Below are 17,601 nucleotides of genomic sequence, written 5' to 3'. Positions count from 1 at the left end.
GGAAAGTGACTATTGTGCTAGGTGAGCGGGTATCAACATAGGGACCTAACAAACATAAAAGAAGTAAGGAACTCTTACATGTTCAAAGGAATGCAATAATTCTTCAGCAACAGATTCCAATGAAAAAGAGATTTATGAAATGCCAGGAAAATAATTAAAAATAATGATATTAAGGAAGCCCAGTGAGATATAAGAGAACACAGATAAACAATACAAAGGAATCTGAAGAACAATTCAGGATATAAATAAGAAATTTACCAAAGTAAAAAAAGAACCAGACAAATTTTGAAACTGAATAATTCATTAAATAAAATAAAAATTCAAAATATTAAAGAGCTTCAATGATAGACTAGATCAAGCAGAAGAAAGAATTTTAGAACTTCAAGACAGCCCTTTTAAAATAACCCAGTCAGATGAAAAAAAGAAAAAAGAATTAAAAAGAATGAACAAAGCCTACATGTCATATGGAATACTGTAAGTGATAAAATAATCAAATTTTTGGTGTTCCAGAAGGTGAAGAGAAAACCAAAGAGAAAGAAAGTACATTTAATAAATTAATAGTGGAAAAACTTCCCAAATCTACCAGCACATTTACACATCTGGATACAGGAAGCTTAGAGATTCTCAAGTATTTATAATACAAAAAGATATTCTCCACAGCACATTATAGTCAAGCTGTCAAAAGTCAAAGACAGAGAGAATTGTAAAAATGGCAAGAGAAAAGCATGTAGTCACTTATAAGAGGATCTCATCAGACTAACAGTGGATTTCTCAGCAGAAACCTTACAGGCAAGGAGAGAATGGGATGATGTATTCAGAGTGCTCAAAGAAAAAACTGCCAGCCAAGAACACTATACCAAACTAAGTTATCTTTCATAAACAAATGAGAAATAAAATATTTTCCAAATAAGCAAAAACTGAAGGAATTCATCACCACTAGAAAGGACCTACAAGAAATGCTTAAGAGAGTCCTAAACCTGGAAGCAAAAGGACAATATCTACCATAATGAAACACACAAAAGTGTAAAACACACTGGGCAGGCAAACACACAAATGAGGAAGAGAAATGACTGAAATGTTACCCCTACAAAATGTATCTTTTATACAGAAAACCACCAAACTATAATGATTAAGAGGAAAAGAAAGGAACAAAGGTTATATAACACGTTCAGAAAACAATTTAAAATATGATAGGAATAAAACCTGATATGTCAATAATAACCTTGAATTAAATGGAATAAGTTTTCCACTTAAATTGTATAGACTGGCTGAATGGATTTTAAACACATGATCCAATTATATGCTATCTACAAGAAACTAACTTTACCTTTTAGTCTATATGTAAAGATAGACTAAAATATATGTAAAAGATAGTTTATATATAAAGATACATATAGGCTAAAAGAAGTAAAGAGATGGATAAAAGATAATTTATACAAATGGAAACCAAAAGCAGTCAGGAGTAGTTGTACTTACAAAACAGGCTTTAATTCAAAAACATTTAAAAAGACAAAGAAGGTCATTATACAATGATAAAGAGATCAATTCAGCAAAAGGATATAACAATTATAAATTTATATGCACTCAACACCGGAGAACTCTGATATATAAATATTATATTACTAGATTGGTGGCTCACGCCTGTAATCTTAGCACTTTGGGAGGCTGAGATGGGTGCTTCACAAGGTCGGGAGTTCAAGACCAGCATGGCCAACATAGTGAAACCCCGTCTCTACTAAAAATATAAAAATTAGCCGGGCATGGTGGCACACGCCTGTAGTCCCAGCTACTCAGGAGGCTGAGGCAGGAGAATTGCTTGAACCCAGAAGGCAAAGGTTGTGGTGAGCCGAGATCACACCACTGCACTCCAGCCTGGGCAACAGAACGAGACTCGGCCTCAAAAAAAAATTATATTACTAGATGTAAAGGAAAAAATAGACTCCAATACAATGTACAATAATAGTGGGGGGCTTCAACACCCCATTCTCAGCAATAGACAGGTCATGTGGACAGAAAACAAAAAAGAAACACTGAATTTAAACTGGACTTTAGACCAATGAACTTAACCTTTACTGTTTCCAATGGCTACAAAATACACATTCTTCTAATTAGCACATGAAACATTCTCCAGGATAAATCACATTAGTTCACAAAAGAAGTCTCAGCAAATTTTTTAAAAATCAAAATCACATCAAGTATGTTCTCAGAGCAAGTATCTTTACTGTTAATCTGATTAGATTCCCTTACAGGTGACTAGATACTTTTCTCTTACTGTTTTTACAATTCTCTTTATCTTTGACTTTTTACAGCTTGACTATAATGTGCTGTGGAGAATGTCTTTTTGCATTATAAATATTTGAGAATCTCTGAGCTTCTTGTATGCAGATGTGTAAACATCCTGCTAGACTCGGGAAGTTTTCCACTATTAATAAAACTGGAATAAAAGTGGACTAAAACTAGCAATCAATAAGAGTAACTTTGGAAATGATACAAATACATGGAAGTTAAACAACATGCTCCTGAATAACCACTGGGTCAATGAAGAAATTAAGAGGGAAAATTTTAAAAATGTATTGAAACAAAAGAAAATTGAAACACAACATACCCAAAACTATGGGATATAGCAAAAGCAGTGCTAAGATGGACATTTGTAACAGTAATACCTACATCAGAAAAATGGAAGATTTCAAATAAACAGTCTAATGATGCACCTCAAGGAACTTGAAAAGCAAGAACAAACCACATCCAAGATTAGTGGAAGGAAAGAAACGATAAAGATCAGAGCAGAGCTAAATAAAATAGAGACTTAAAAAAACAATACAGGCCGGTCACTGTGGCTCACGCCTGTAATCCCAGCACTTTGGGAGGCCGATGCGGGCGGATCACGAGGTCAGAAGATCGAGACCATCCTGGCTAACACGGTGAAACCCCGTCTCTACTAAAAATACAAAAAATTAGCCGGGCGTGTTGGTGGGCACCTGTAGTCCCAGCTACTCGGGAGGCTGAGGCAGGAGAATGGCGTGAACCTGGGAGGCGGAGCTTGAAGTGAGCCGAGATTGAGCCACTGCACTCCAGCCTGGGCGACAGAGCAAGATTCCATCTCAAAAAAAAAAAAAACAAAAAACAAAAAACAAAGGATTAATGAAATGAATAGTCTCATTAGAGACTATTATGAACAACTATACACTAACAAACCGGAAAACCTAGAGGAAATGGATAAATTCCTGAACACATACCATCTTCTAAGGTTGAATCAGAAAAAAAATAGAAAACCTGAACAGACCAATAAGTAACAAGATTAAACCAGTAATAAAAAGTCTCTGAGGAAAGAAAAGCTGAAGACCAGATGCTTCACTGCCAAATTGTACCAAATGTATAAAGAATTAATGCTAATTTTCCTGAAACTATTCCAAAAAGTTGAAGAGGAGGGAATTACCCCTAACTCATTCTATGATACCAGATGCTGTCTCTCCTGCTCTGCCGTGTGAAGATTATGCCTGCTTCCCCTTCGACTTCCACCATGATTATAAGTTTCCTCAGGCCTCCCTAGCCATGCCTCCTGCACAGCCTGTGAAACTGTGAGTCAATTAAACCCCTTTTCTTTATGAGTTACCCAGTCTCAGGTAGTTCTTTATAGCAGTGTGAGAAAAGACTAATACAGTAATGAAGGACAAAAACCATATGATCATCTCAAAAGATGCAAAAAAAAGCATTTGATAAAATTCAACTTGTCTTCATGATAAAAACTCTTCACAAACCAAAAACCCCACCAAAAAACTCTTAAAACTAAGAAATTCAGTAAAGTCTCAGGATACAAAATCAATAATTAAAATTAGTAATATTTCTATACACCAATAATGAACTAGCTGAAAAAAAATCAAGAAGGCAATACCATTTACAATAGCTACAAAAAATACATAGGAATAAATTTACCCAAGTGGATGAATGACTACAAGGAAAACTACAAAACACTGATAAAATAAACTGAAGAGGACACAAACAAATGGAAAGACATCTCATGCGCGTGGATCAGAAAAATTAGCAGTGTTGAAATGCCCATACTACCCAAAGCCATCTATAGTTTCAAGGCAATTGCTATCAAAATATCAATGTCATTTTTTATAAAAACAGAAAAAAAATCCTAAAATTTGTACAGAACCAAGAAAGAGCCTGTATTAGTCTGTTTTCACACTGCTGTAAAGAAACACCACAACTGGGTAATTTATAAGCAAAAGAGGTTTAATTGGGTCACAGTTCCACAGGCTCAACAGGAAGCATGGCTTGGGAGGCCTCAGGAAACTTACAATCATGGCAGAAGGCGAAGGGGAAGAAGGTACATCTTACATGACCTGAGCAGGAGGAAGACAGAAAAGGAAGAGGTGCTACACACTTTTAAACAACAAGATCTCATGAGAACTCACTATCAAGAGAACAGCAAGGGGAAAACTGCCCCTAGGATCCAATCACCTCCCTCCAGGCCTCTCCTCCAACACTAGGGATTACGATTCAACATGAGGTTTGGGTGGGGACACAAATCTAAACCATATCAGATCCCAAATAGCCAAAGCAATCCTAAGCTAAAAGAACAAAGTTGGAGGCATCACGCTACCTGACTTCAAAATATTTTACGAGGTGATAGTAACCAAAACAGATAGTATTGGTATAAAAGCGTACACATAGACAAATGGAACAGAATAGGGAAAACATAAATATATATTTATAGCCAAATGATTTGGACAAAGGCACCAAGAACATACACTGGGGGAAGAATATCTTCATCAATAAATGGTGCTGGCAAAACTGGATTCATATTCAGAAGAATGAAACTGATTTCCTATCTCTCACCATATACAAAAATAAACTCGAAGTACATTAAAGACTTACATGTAAGAGCCCAAACTATAAACCTGCTAGAGGAAAACATAGGGGAAACATTTCAAGACATTAGGCAAACATTTCATGGCTAGAAACTCAAATGCATAGTCAACAAAAACAAAAGTAGGCAAATAGGGCCATATTAAACTAAAAAGCTTCTGCACAGAAGAGAAAATAACACAGTGAAGAGGCAACCTGTTGATTGGGAAAACATATTTGCAAACTGTTTATCCAACAAGGAACTAATTTCCGTAATATACAAGGAACTAAAACAACAGTAAGAAAACAAAGAATCCCATTAAAAAGTTAACATGAATGGACATTTCTCAAAAGAAGACATAGAGGTATATAAAAAATTAACACCACTAATCAACAGGAAATGCAAATCAAAGCCACAATAAGATATCATTTTACCTTAGGTAGATTGAGTATTATTAACAACAAAAGATGATGCTGAAAATGTGGAGAAAAGGGAACTGTTATACATGGTTAGTGGGAACGTATGTTAATATAGCCATTGTGGAAAACAGTATGGAGATTTCCCAAAAAACTAAAAATAGAACTACCACGCAATTTAGCAATCCCAATATTTGAGTGGAGTGCAGGTATCCCTTTGAAATACTGATATCAATATACTGATGTCCTTTCTTTTGGATGTCAGTATATCAAAGGGATACCTGCACTGCAGCACTATTCACAGCAGCAAAAATACAGAATCAATCCAAATATCTGTCACTGAATGAATGAATAAAGAAAATGTGGTATATATACACCATAGAATACTACTTGGCTGTAAAAAAGAAATCATGTCATTTGCAGCAATGTGCATGGAAATGGAGGTCATCATGTTAAGTGAAATAAGCCAGGCTGAGAAAAAGAAATATCATATGTTCTCACACACATGTGGCAGCTAAAGAAAGTGGATTTCATAGAAGTAGAGAGTAGAATGATAGAGGCCAGAGATTAGGAAAGGTGTGTGGATAGGAGAGAGGGCATGAAGAGAGGTTGGTTAATGGGTACAAACATATAATTAGACAGAAGTAATTGGTTAAAATGTTCAGCAGCAGAGTAGTGTGACTATAGTTGACAACGATGTACCTCATGTTTAAAAATAACTAGTAGAGAGCATTTGAAATGTTCCCACCACACAGCAATGATGAATACTTGAGGTGATGAATATCTTTAATACGTTTAATGACTTGATCATTACACATTCTGTGCATGTAAGAAAATATCACATGTACTCCACAAATATGTACAAATATTATGTATCAACAAAAAATAATGGCAAATTGAAGGCAAGGGTCAGTATTCACAGGAGGAGGGCCATTTCTGGCCTTAACCCCTTACCCAATCGTTAGGACCTTGTCTGCCCTCTTTCTACGGGCAATACGGTTTGTTGTTGTTAAAGGAATGGATAAATGCATAACAAGTATTGAGCTTTGGTTACACAATTAATTGAACAGGTTGTGGTCAGAGGGCAAACCTTCCAGAACAAATCAAGTACCTGCTATACATTCCTATATGCAACTGTGACACTGAGCTCATGTCTCTGTCTCCTTGGTGTTGATATGACTTTCTTGTTACTAGAGGTGGGGAAAAGAGACTTACCCTTTCTGAGAACTAATAGTGACTTTTTTCCACTTGGTTGAGTTCTGAAAATTACAGAATTATAGTTATTAGTAACAGGACATTGTTTAGAATTGCATTTTATTGCTTCAATAAAATTCCCAAGTATACACCATTTTGCCCATTGTGTCACATCGGGGTTTAAATTGTACATTTCAGTCTATATTCTCCCCTTTTGAAAAGAACAGCAAATCACACTTTTGCTGAAAAGAAAAAAAAAAACTCTCGACTTGGAAGCAGAAGACTAGATTTTACAATTTAGTAACTCTGGACTTTGGGTAAGCCGCTACATATCCCTAAGCCACAGCTTTCCTCATCCATAAAATAAGAGGGATTCTTAGATGAGCTTTAAGTTGTCTTTCCAGCTTCTTAATTCCTTACCCAGTTGAGTAGCCAGTCAGCATTACTCACCTTAGGCTATATTGGCCTCTCAGATTCTGTCCCCATCTGAAATCTACTTCCTTCTTGTTCTCTTACCAGCTGTCCTCCAGTAACTTATAGAAATGCCCATAGAAGTGAGGAGAACTTTTACAAATTAATTATGTTGCCTATTTCTGTTAATATATTGTGTTTCTATATTTTTACTAAAAATTATTTTTCTATCAAATTATTGTGTGGAATGCTGGAGAAAATGCAAGGTTCATTTAAAGTCAATTCCACACACATTTTGTTGTGCTCACTGGCTCCACAGATTTGTTACATGAAAAATTCTTTGCATGCCCGCATTCCAGAGAGAAAGAGCAATGAACAATTCTGAAATGATTTTCTATTTTTATCTTTTATAAATTGGAGCTGATTCTTAAATACAGAAATACTTCCATTTTTTCTAGCGGCTCTGTGTCCTGCAGTGATGTGTAGACCATCTCACAGAGGACTCACTTCTGATAATCCTTTCCTTGGGCCAGGCCTGGCACCATAGTTCTTAGACGTGTTCATTTTTGTCTCATAACCACTTCTCTTACCTTTTTATCTACATTCACACTGCTAGGGGAATTAGCGAATCTCTGCATTTTAAGCAAGTCTTCTTGTGGATCTGTACATTTTTTAAAATTTGATTTTAATTAGTCTTCTTTTGTCGTGTAGTTATATAAGTTTTGACAAATGCATAGTCCTGAGCACCACTCTCAGGACATAGAATAGTGCTCTTACACCAAAAATGTCCTTGAGCTGCCTCTTTGGAGTCAAATCCCACTCTCAGCCCTAAACCTTGTCAATTACTGATTTGTTTTCTGACCCTAAAGTGTTATGTGTTTTTAGACTGTCATGTAAGTGAAATAAGATAGTATTGATTTTTTGAGTCTGGTTTCTTTCACTTCGTGTGATGTATTGAGGACTCGTTTATGTTGGTGCATGTATCAATAGTTTGTTCCTTCTTGTTGCTGAGTAGTATTCTACCATATGGATGTACAACAGTTTATATATTCTCCTTCTGAAGGACTTTTGAGTTGTTTCTAGTTTGGGGCAATTATGAATAATGCTCCTCTAAATATTCATGTGCAGATTTTTGTGTGGATATGTGTTTTCATTTTTCTTCGGAAAATAGCTAAGAGCAAAATTGCTGGGTCATGTAATAATCATATGTTTGATTTTCTTAGAAACTGCCAAACTGTTTTACAGGGTAGCTGTCCCAGTTTGCATCTTCACTAGTGTTGAATGAGAGTTGCAGAAATTTCTCTGTCAGTACTTGATATAGCGAGGGTTTTATTATTTTAGTCATACCAATAGGTGTATAGTGAAATGTACTCTTTTCTTAAATCACAAGAACATCTTTTACATTATGAAATAGACTACTTAACATTGCAGTCTAGTATATTTACATTTGTATTAAATTACCAATATCTGAAGCAATCCCAAGGATCAAAGGACCATGAGTAGGCATTTGATTTACATCTGCTTGGCCAAAAAGACGTATGAGAGATCTATCCCCAAACAAAGATAGGACCCCACAATGATAAACTACACATATTGAACTGTAGAAAGCGAACACATAGCTTTAAATTAGCTTCCCCGTCCTGGTAGAGCCCACTATCAAGAGTTCAAAAATAATGAAGACCTCTCAGATTACACTACTATACAACTAGGGAATACTTAAAAAACAAACAAACAAATCTTTGCTTTATAGAACAAGTTAAAATATAGAACTACCCACACCATTAGTACCATTGTATTTTCAAGAATTAGACCTGACTCTTCTTGGAATTGTTTTCTCTCCTACTACCTAGTGACTACATGGAACTCCTGGTCTTTGAAGTGGGCTGAGCCTCAGGCTTGCAGTGTCTTAGCCATGCATTAGAATAGCTAATGTCTTCACTATGACTTTTGTCCTCATGGCATCTCAAAATCTTACTAACTTCCTCAGAACTAGAAATACCATTTGACCTAGCAATCCCGTTACTGGGTATATACCCAAAGGATTATAAATCATGCTGCTATAAAGACACATGCACACGTATCTTTATTGCAGCACTATTCACAATAGCAAAGACTTGGAACCAACCCAGATGTCCAACGATGATAGACTGGATTAAGAAAATGTGGCACATACACACCATGGAATACCATGCAGCCATAAAAAATGATGAGTTCATGTCCTTTGTAGGGACATGGATGAAACTGGAAACCATCATTCTCAGCAAACTATCGCAAGGACAAAAAACCAAACACCGCATGTTCTCACTCACAGGTGGGAATTGAACAATGAGAACACATGGACACAGGAAGGGGAACATCACATACCAGGGCCTGTTGTGGGGTTGGGGGAGGTGGGAGGGATAGCATTAGGAGATCTACCTAATGTTAAATGACGAGTTAATGGGTGCAGCCCACCAACATGGCACATGTATACATATGTAACTAACCTGCACGTTGTGCACATGTACCCTAAAACTTAAAATATAATAAAAAAAAATCTTACTGACTTCCTCAGTTACTAGACTAGCTTGGCACTGTTGGTTTGTCCTTTCTTGAAGCTGCTTAGAGCCTAGTGTGGCTGGGTTACATCTTAAGTGGGAGTTAAGGAACAACTATTTATAGTCAAAGTTACTCCTGAACTTCTTTTAGAATAATGCCACGTTGGAGGCCACAGCATGCTGTCTCACAGCTGAATCCAGTTCTGCCAGTTTTTCCTCCAGCTTTGGAACGAGTGACTTTTTCTTCAGTTGAGCACCAGATGAAGGAATTGGCTTGTGTGTGTGTAGGGACCATGTGGTAAGAAAACAATCCTTGGCACCTGAGTACCACAATTCTATTAAGTGCATCTGATTCTCATGCTATGAGTGGCTCAGAGAAAGTGAGATAAACTGAGGGAACAGACTTATGTCTCCCGCTCGTACTCATCTTGGGCACCTACTCAGCATATTGAGAGGGATGGCAGGTGAAATTTCTGGCACCATCTTAAATGTTATTTTTCTGTCTTTCCTGCAACCCTTTCCCTGTCTTCCCAAGGTATATAGTTGGATTTCTGCAAGAAAAATGTCATAAAATCTGTAAAGTTACTTTTCTGTAGTGGCAATGCAGTAGCTGGCTACTGTCTTCTTTTCCATTTCTTCGCAACGGGATGGAGAAATATTGATAGATTTTACGTACCCTCTTAATGTCTAATGGCAAACTTGGCCAGCCTTACTCCTTCCCTGAACAGTGCCCCCACTGCAAGTAGCACAGTTGGTGAGCCTGCACACAGAACAGCCATATTCAATGCTGTTCTTACATGAGTGAGAGACATTCTTTTCAGCTGCTTCTAGCCCAAAGCCACAGAGTGCCCCTCCTAAGGTCTATAAATGCTCAGGCAGATTACAGAGCTGGGCTCATTAAAATCTGGCCGTAGAGCAGTGGTGGTGACAAAATATGATATGTTATTCCTTTCATTTTCATTTTCTGAAATGACTGTGGCATTACTCATTGGAGGTGCATTAGACATTTTAGATACGTTTTTACCCAATCAAATTCATAGAAGTAAAAATACCAACAAAGTTTCCAAAATATGACAACACAAATTTTCAAGTCTGGTTTAATAATACAAAATAACTGCTACTTATTTGTAATAAACAACGGTGTGTAAAAATAAATAGAAACCCATAAATGTACTTAATAAACAAATTGTGTAAAAAGAAGTAGATAAGAATTGAAAATTTCCTAGTGCAGAGCCTTACATAGTAGGAATTCATTAACTATTAATTGCCCTTGTTTTCTTTCATTTTTAACCCTTTGTATTTAGAAGATAGGTTTGTTAATGACCTAGTCATGGCAAAAAGAATAAAAAATGCTTAATAAGAAAAGTTATTCCTTGGACCTCCCTTTTTCTGGTTTGTTTTGGAAAGGCAATGTGGCACAACATAAATAATATCTATCAGGCAAACCTATATTTAAATCCCAGCTAGTTGTGTGACCTTGAGCAAACTATTTAATTTCCTGAGCATCAGTTTCTTATTCTCAGAAGAAGATAATGTTCCAAATATCCAGGGCAGGGGATAATAACACTGCCTTGTGGAATCATTTTAACAGTTTAGGATGAAGCCATTAAACATTCAATGTATTGAATTTCTTTTGATTCCAAGAAACCTTCTAACTATGTATAGTTTTCTTGATAGGTATCTCCAGATTTTGTGGTGACCAAATGGGCTTCTAGATCTTATCAGTCATTTCCTAGTGTAAACCAGTGATTCTCATTTACCTAACCATGTTGCTTTACTAAACATAGAAAAAGAACGAACCATTTATCCAGAATGGGCATGCTGTCTACTGGTGCAATGAGGTCTCGTCTTAAATTAATATACCTCATTTCATAACTGTAATTAAAGTGAGTTTCACTGCTTCTCCCAGAGACAGACCTGCTCTTTATGTAAAGGTGAAATTAAGCTTTTGAGCCTGCAAGGTGAAGGACTAGCAGCTGAAGGTTATACATTTAGCGAGGTAAGGAATGTCACCCAGGGAGACTTCTTTCTAGACTATTCTACTTCTGCGTACCCAATTAAAGTTTACGTTTAATCATTATTACAGTAATGGCTGGACATAATTTAAAAATAAAAAGTATTTGACTTAAGTATTTGACTTATAATGGAAAATTCTCAATTCCTGTTACTTGGAGGCAGCTGCTTTGAATTCTTTAAGCTATTTCTTCTGATATTTACCCCCATATTTCTGAATTGCATGCCTCTGGTATTGATTTCTTGATTTTTAAAGTTTTAGATGTTTTCTACTTATCTCTTCAGATGAAAGAGGAGGGTGTTGCTAGCTTACACACACTGATACATATCCACGCACCTAGCACACACACACGCATGCGCACACACATACAACTCTTCTATATAGTTATATTTTTAGAACAATTGAATCATTATAGTGTTATGAAAACATTGTTCATAGCTGAGACATTATTAATGAGTATTATAGTTGTGCACATGAGCATTTTCTTGCACAATTTTTGCTTTTTCTAGAATTTATATTGATGAAGGGACCTGCTACCCCATAACATCACTCTGTATAGTAGACAGTTAAAGAGTTTTTGTTGTCTACAATGCTTTCAAATGCCCATTTTGAAATTTAGCTCAGCACCTACAAGGCCTGCATTCCAAGCTCTCGCTTCTAGAGATCCTATGGACTACAATTCTTGGAAGAGACCTCAGCTTGTATCCAAGCACAAAAGAAAAGCAAACTTTGATGTGCCTAGGAGCTGTGATTCCATCGTCCCTGGCCTCTGACTGGTGAGCCAGCCCTTCCTCTCTTTCTGCAGAGCTCTTACTGACAAAGGTTTGTTGCTAAATTCTGAGTTTGTAGTCTTAGTTTCCTTAACAGGTGTCGCTCTTCATCTTTATGTTTTCCCAACCTCCTCTGAAATTTTAAACATACTGCAGTTTTGTCATCTGCATGTTCTTCTTGGAGATGGGCCTCCTTAAGACTTTGTCCTGCTGTAATGGGGACGAGCTGCTCCAGAGCTGGCAACGCACCTACCGCCCCAAGACTACGCCTCTTCCCCATCCACGGGAGGCTCTCCATCTCCCTCCTCTTTGGGGCTCTCTGTTCTTTGTATCTTTATCTTACCTGATTTACTCCTCAATTTTACAGAAGTACATCCTTCAGTAGTTTCCTGGGAAAGAGTTTGTGGTAAGTACATTTAATTTTTTTTTGACTGAAAATATCTTTATTTTCACAGTTGCTAATTTTGCTGAGTACATATTCTAGGATAAAAATTACCTTTTCAAATGCATTCTTCCAGATTTCAGTGTTGCAATTGGGAAGTTTGGTGCTATAATGATTCTTTTTATACATTAATAACTTTATTGAGTGATAATTTTATACTGATTGTTGATCCACTGTAAAATATATATATTTTTTTACATTCTGAAGACATTTATTTGTTTATTTTAATTTCATTTTATTTTACTTTAAGTTCTGGGATACATGTGCAGAATGTGCAGGTTTGTTACATAGGTATGCATGTGCCATGGTGATTTGCTGCACCTATCAACCCGTCATCTAGGTTTTAAGCCCCACATGCATTAGGTATTTGTCCTAATGCTCTCCCTCCCCTTGCCGCCCACCTCCGACAGGCCCCGGTGCCTGACGTTCCCCTCCCCATGTTTAAGGTCTATCCTCAGTCTCTGTTATTCATGAATTTTATATGTTGTGGCTTGAGGTGAGATTTATCAATGGGTCTCTTTAAAGGTAAAAATGTATGACTTTTAGTTCTAGAAAATATTTATATTTTATCCTATGATAATCTCTTCTGTTTTCTGTGCTCTCTATATCAGCAACTATTATTATTTAGATGCTAGGCTTTCTGGATTGGCTAAATAAATAAATTTTTCCCTCGATTGCAGTATCTCCATATTTTATTCCTATTCTTTATTTTACTTTTCAATGCTTCTGTTGAAATGTTTATTTCTGGCCTGGCATGGTGGCTTACACCTGTAATCCCAGCAATTTGGGAGGCCAAGGCTGGTGGATTGCTTGAGCTCAGGAGTTCGAGACCAGCCTGGGCAGCAAGGTGAAACCCCATCTTTACAAAAATTACAAAAAACTAGCCTGGCATGGTGGTGCGCGACTGTAGTCCCAGCTACTCAGGAGGCTGAGGTGGGAGGATCGCTTGAGCCTGGGAGGTGGAGGTTGCAGTGAGCCATGATCACACCACTCCACTCCTACCTTGGTGACAGAGTGAGACTGTCTCAAAAAAAAAAAAAAAAAAAAGAAAGAATGAAAAAAAAGAAAACAAAAAGAAGTGCTTATTTCTATATCATACTGTTAATTTTCAAGAGTATTTGTTTTTGTTTGTTGGTTTTTTCAAAGTAGTATAGCATCCTTTTTTTTGTTTTATGGATCCTGTATCTTTTAATTTTAAATTTAATTTTTTAATCTTTTCACAAGTTATTAGGGTACAGATGGTATTTGGCTACGTGAGTAAGTTATTTAGTGATGATTTGTGAGATTTTGGTGCACCCATTTCCCAAGCAGTATACACTGCACCATATTTGCAGCCTTCTATCCCTTGCCCCCCTCCCACTATTCCCCCACGTCCCCAAAGTCCATTGCATCATTCTTATGCCTTTGCATCCTCATAGCTTAGCTTCCACGTATCAGTGACAACATACAACATTTGGTTTTCCATTCCTGAGTTACTTTACTTAGAATAGTAGTCTCTAGTCTCATCCAGGTCACTGCAAATGCTGTTAATTCATTCCCTTTTATGGCTGCATAGTATTCCATTATATATGTATGATGGAATATACATATATATACACACACACACCCACACACTCACACACCATTGGGTTGGTTCCATGATTTTGCAATTGTAAATTGTGCTGCTGTAAACATGCGTGAGCAAGTATCTTTTTTGAATAATGACTTCTTTTCCTCTGGGTAGATATCCAGGAGTGGGATTGCTAGATCAAATGGTAGTTCTACTTTTAGTTCTTTAAGGCATCTCCACAGTTTTCCATGGTGGCTCTACTAGTTTACATTCCCACCAGCAGTGTAGAAGTGCTCCCTGATCACCGCATCCATGCCAACATCTATTCTGTTTTGATATTTTGATTATGGCCATTCTTGCAGGACTGAAGCAGTATCGCATTGTGATTTTGATTTGCATTTCCCTGATCATTAGTGACGCCGAGCATTTTTTCGTATGTTTGTTGGCCATTTGTATATCTTCTTTTGAGAATTGTCTGTTCACGTCCTTAGCCCACTTTTTGATGGGATTGTTTGTTTTTTTCTTAATGATTTATTTCAGTTCGTTGTAGATTCTGGATATTAGTCTTTTGTCAGATGTATAGATCGTGAAGATTTTCTCCTACTCTGTGAGTTGTCTGTTTACTCTGCTGACTGTTCCTTGTGCTGTGCAAAAGCTCTTTAGTTTAATTAGGTGCCAGCTATTTATCTTTGTTTTTATTGTATTTGCTTTTCGGTTTTTGGTCATGAGATCTTTGCCTAAGCCAATGTCCAGAAGGGTGTTTCCAACGTTATCTTCCAGAATTTTTATAGTTTCAGGTCTTAGGTTTAAGTCCTTAATCCGTCTCAAGTTGACTTTTATATAAGGTGAGAGATGAGGATCCAGCTTCATTCTCCTACATGTGGCTAGCCAATTATCCCAGCACCATTTGTTGAAAAGGGTGTCCTGTCCCCAACTTTATGGTTTGGTTTGCTTTGTCAAAGATCAGTTGGCTCTAAGTATTTGAGTTTATTTCTGGGTTCTCTATTCTGTTCCATTGGTCTATGCACCTATTTTTATGCCAGTACCATGCTGTTTTGGTGACTATGGCCTTATAGTAGAGTTTGAAATCAGGTAGTGTAATACCTCCAGATTTGTTCTTTTTGTTTAGTTTTGCTTTGGCTATGCGGACTCTTTTTTGGTTCCATATGAATTTTAGAATTGGTTTTTCTATCTCTTTGAGGAATGATGGTGGTATTTTGATGGGGATTGTGTTGAATTTGTAGATTGCTTTTGGCAGTATGGTCATTTTCACATTATTGATTCTACCCATCCATGAGCATGGAATGTGTTTCCATTTGTTTGTGTTGTCTGTGATTTCTTTCAGCAGTGTTTCATAGTTTTCCTTGCAGAGGGCTTTTGACTTCTTTGTTAGGTATATTCCCAAGTTTTTGTTTGCTTGTTTGTTTGTTTTGTTTGTTTGTTTTTTGCAGCTATTGTAAAAGAGGTTGAGTTCTTGATTTGATTCTCCGTTTCGTCACTGTTGGTATAGAGAAGAGCTACTGATTTGCGTTCATTAATCTTGTATCTGGAAATTTGCTGAATTCTTTTATCAATTCTAGGAGCTTTCTGGAGGAGTCCTTAGGGTTTTCAAGGTAAACAATCATATCATCAGCAAACAGTGGCAGTTTGAATTCCTCTGTACTGATTTGGATGGTGTTTATTTCTTACTCTTGTCTGATTGCTCTGGCTAGGACTTCCAGTCCTATGTTGAAGAAGAGTGGTGAGAGTGGGCATCCTTGTCTTGTTCCAGTTCTCAGAGGGAATGCTTTCAACTTTCCCCCATTCAGTATTATGTTGGCTGTGGGTTTGTCATAAATGGCTTTTATTACATTAAGATGTGTCCCTTGTATGCTGATTTTGCTGAGAGTTTTAATCATAAAGGAATGCTGGATTTTGTCAAATGCTTTTTCTGCATCTATTGAGCTGATCATATGATTTTTGTTTTTAATTCTGTTTATGTGGTGTAGCACATTTATTGACTTGCATATGTTAAACCATCCCTTCATCTCTGGTATGAAACCCACTTGGTATGTTCATCAAGGATATTGGTCTGTAGTTTTCTCTTTTGGTCGTGTCCTTTCCTGGTTTTGGTATTAGGGTGATTCTAGCTTCATAGAATGAATTTGGGAGGGTTCCTTCTTTCTCTGTCTTGTGGAATAGTGTCAAAGGATTGGTACCAATCCTTTGAATGTCTGGTAGAATTCTTCTGTGAATCCGTCTGGTACTTGACCTTTTTTTCTATCGGTAATTTTTAAATTGCCATTTCAATCTTGCTGCTTTTATTGGTCTGTTCAGGGTATCTAATTCTTCCTGATTTAAGCTAGGAGGGTTGTACTTTTCTAGGAATTTATCCATCTCTTCTAGATTTTCTAGTTTATGTGTGTAAATGTGTTCATAGTAGCCTTGAATGATCTTGTGTATTTCAGTGATGTCAGTTGTAGTATCTCCTGTTTTGTTTCATAGTGAGGTTATTTGGATTTTCTCTCTTCTTTTCTTGGTTAATCTTTGCCAGTGGTCTATCAATTTTATTTATCTTTTCAAAAAACTAGCTTTTGTTTCATTTATCTTCTGTATTTTTTTGTTTCAATTTCATTTAGTTTTGCTATGATCTTGGTTATTTCCTTTTGTCTGCTGGGTTTGGGTTTGGTTTGTTCTTGTTTCTATAGTTCCATGAGGTATCATCTTAGATTGTCTGTTTGTGTTCTTTCAGTTTTTTTGATGTAGGCATTTAGGGCTGTGAAATTTCCTCTTAGCACCACCTTAGCTATATCCCAGAGGTTTTGATAGGTTGTGTGATTGTGTCATTGTTGTTGAGTTCAAAGACTTTTTAAATTTCCATATTGATTTTGTTTTTGACCCAATGCTCATTCAGGAGCAGGTTATTTAATTTCCATGTATTTGCATGGTTTTAAAGGTTCCCTTTGGAACTGATTTCCAGTTTTATTCCACTGTGGTCTGAGAGAGTGCTTGATATAATTTCAATTTTCTTAAATTTATTTAAGCTTGTTTTATGGCCTATCATATGGTCTATCTTGGAGAAAGTTCCATGCACTGTTTAATAGAATGTGTATTTTGTCCTCTGCCTCTGCCTCTGGCCTCTGGCCTCTGCCCTCTGGCCTCTGCCTCTGCCCTTTCTACGGTCTCCATCTCCCTCGTCTCCCCTTTCCACGGTCTCCCTCTGATGCTGAGCCAAGGCTGGACTCTACTGCCGCCATCTCGGCTCACTGCAACCTCCCTGCCTGATTCTCCTGCCTCAGCCTGCCCAGTGCCTGGGATTGCAGGCGTGTGCCGCCACACCTGACTGGTTTTCGTATTTTTTTGGTGGAGACGGGGTTTCGCCGTGTTGGCTGGGCTGGTCTCCAGCTCCTGACCGCGAGTGATCTGCCAGCCTC

This window comes from Pan troglodytes, chromosome 13, assembly GCF_028858775.2.
Source record: "Pan troglodytes isolate AG18354 chromosome 13, NHGRI_mPanTro3-v2.0_pri, whole genome shotgun sequence".
Lineage (NCBI taxonomy): Eukaryota > Metazoa > Chordata > Mammalia > Primates > Hominidae > Pan > Pan troglodytes.
Note: the sequence above shows the minus strand (reverse complement) of the source record.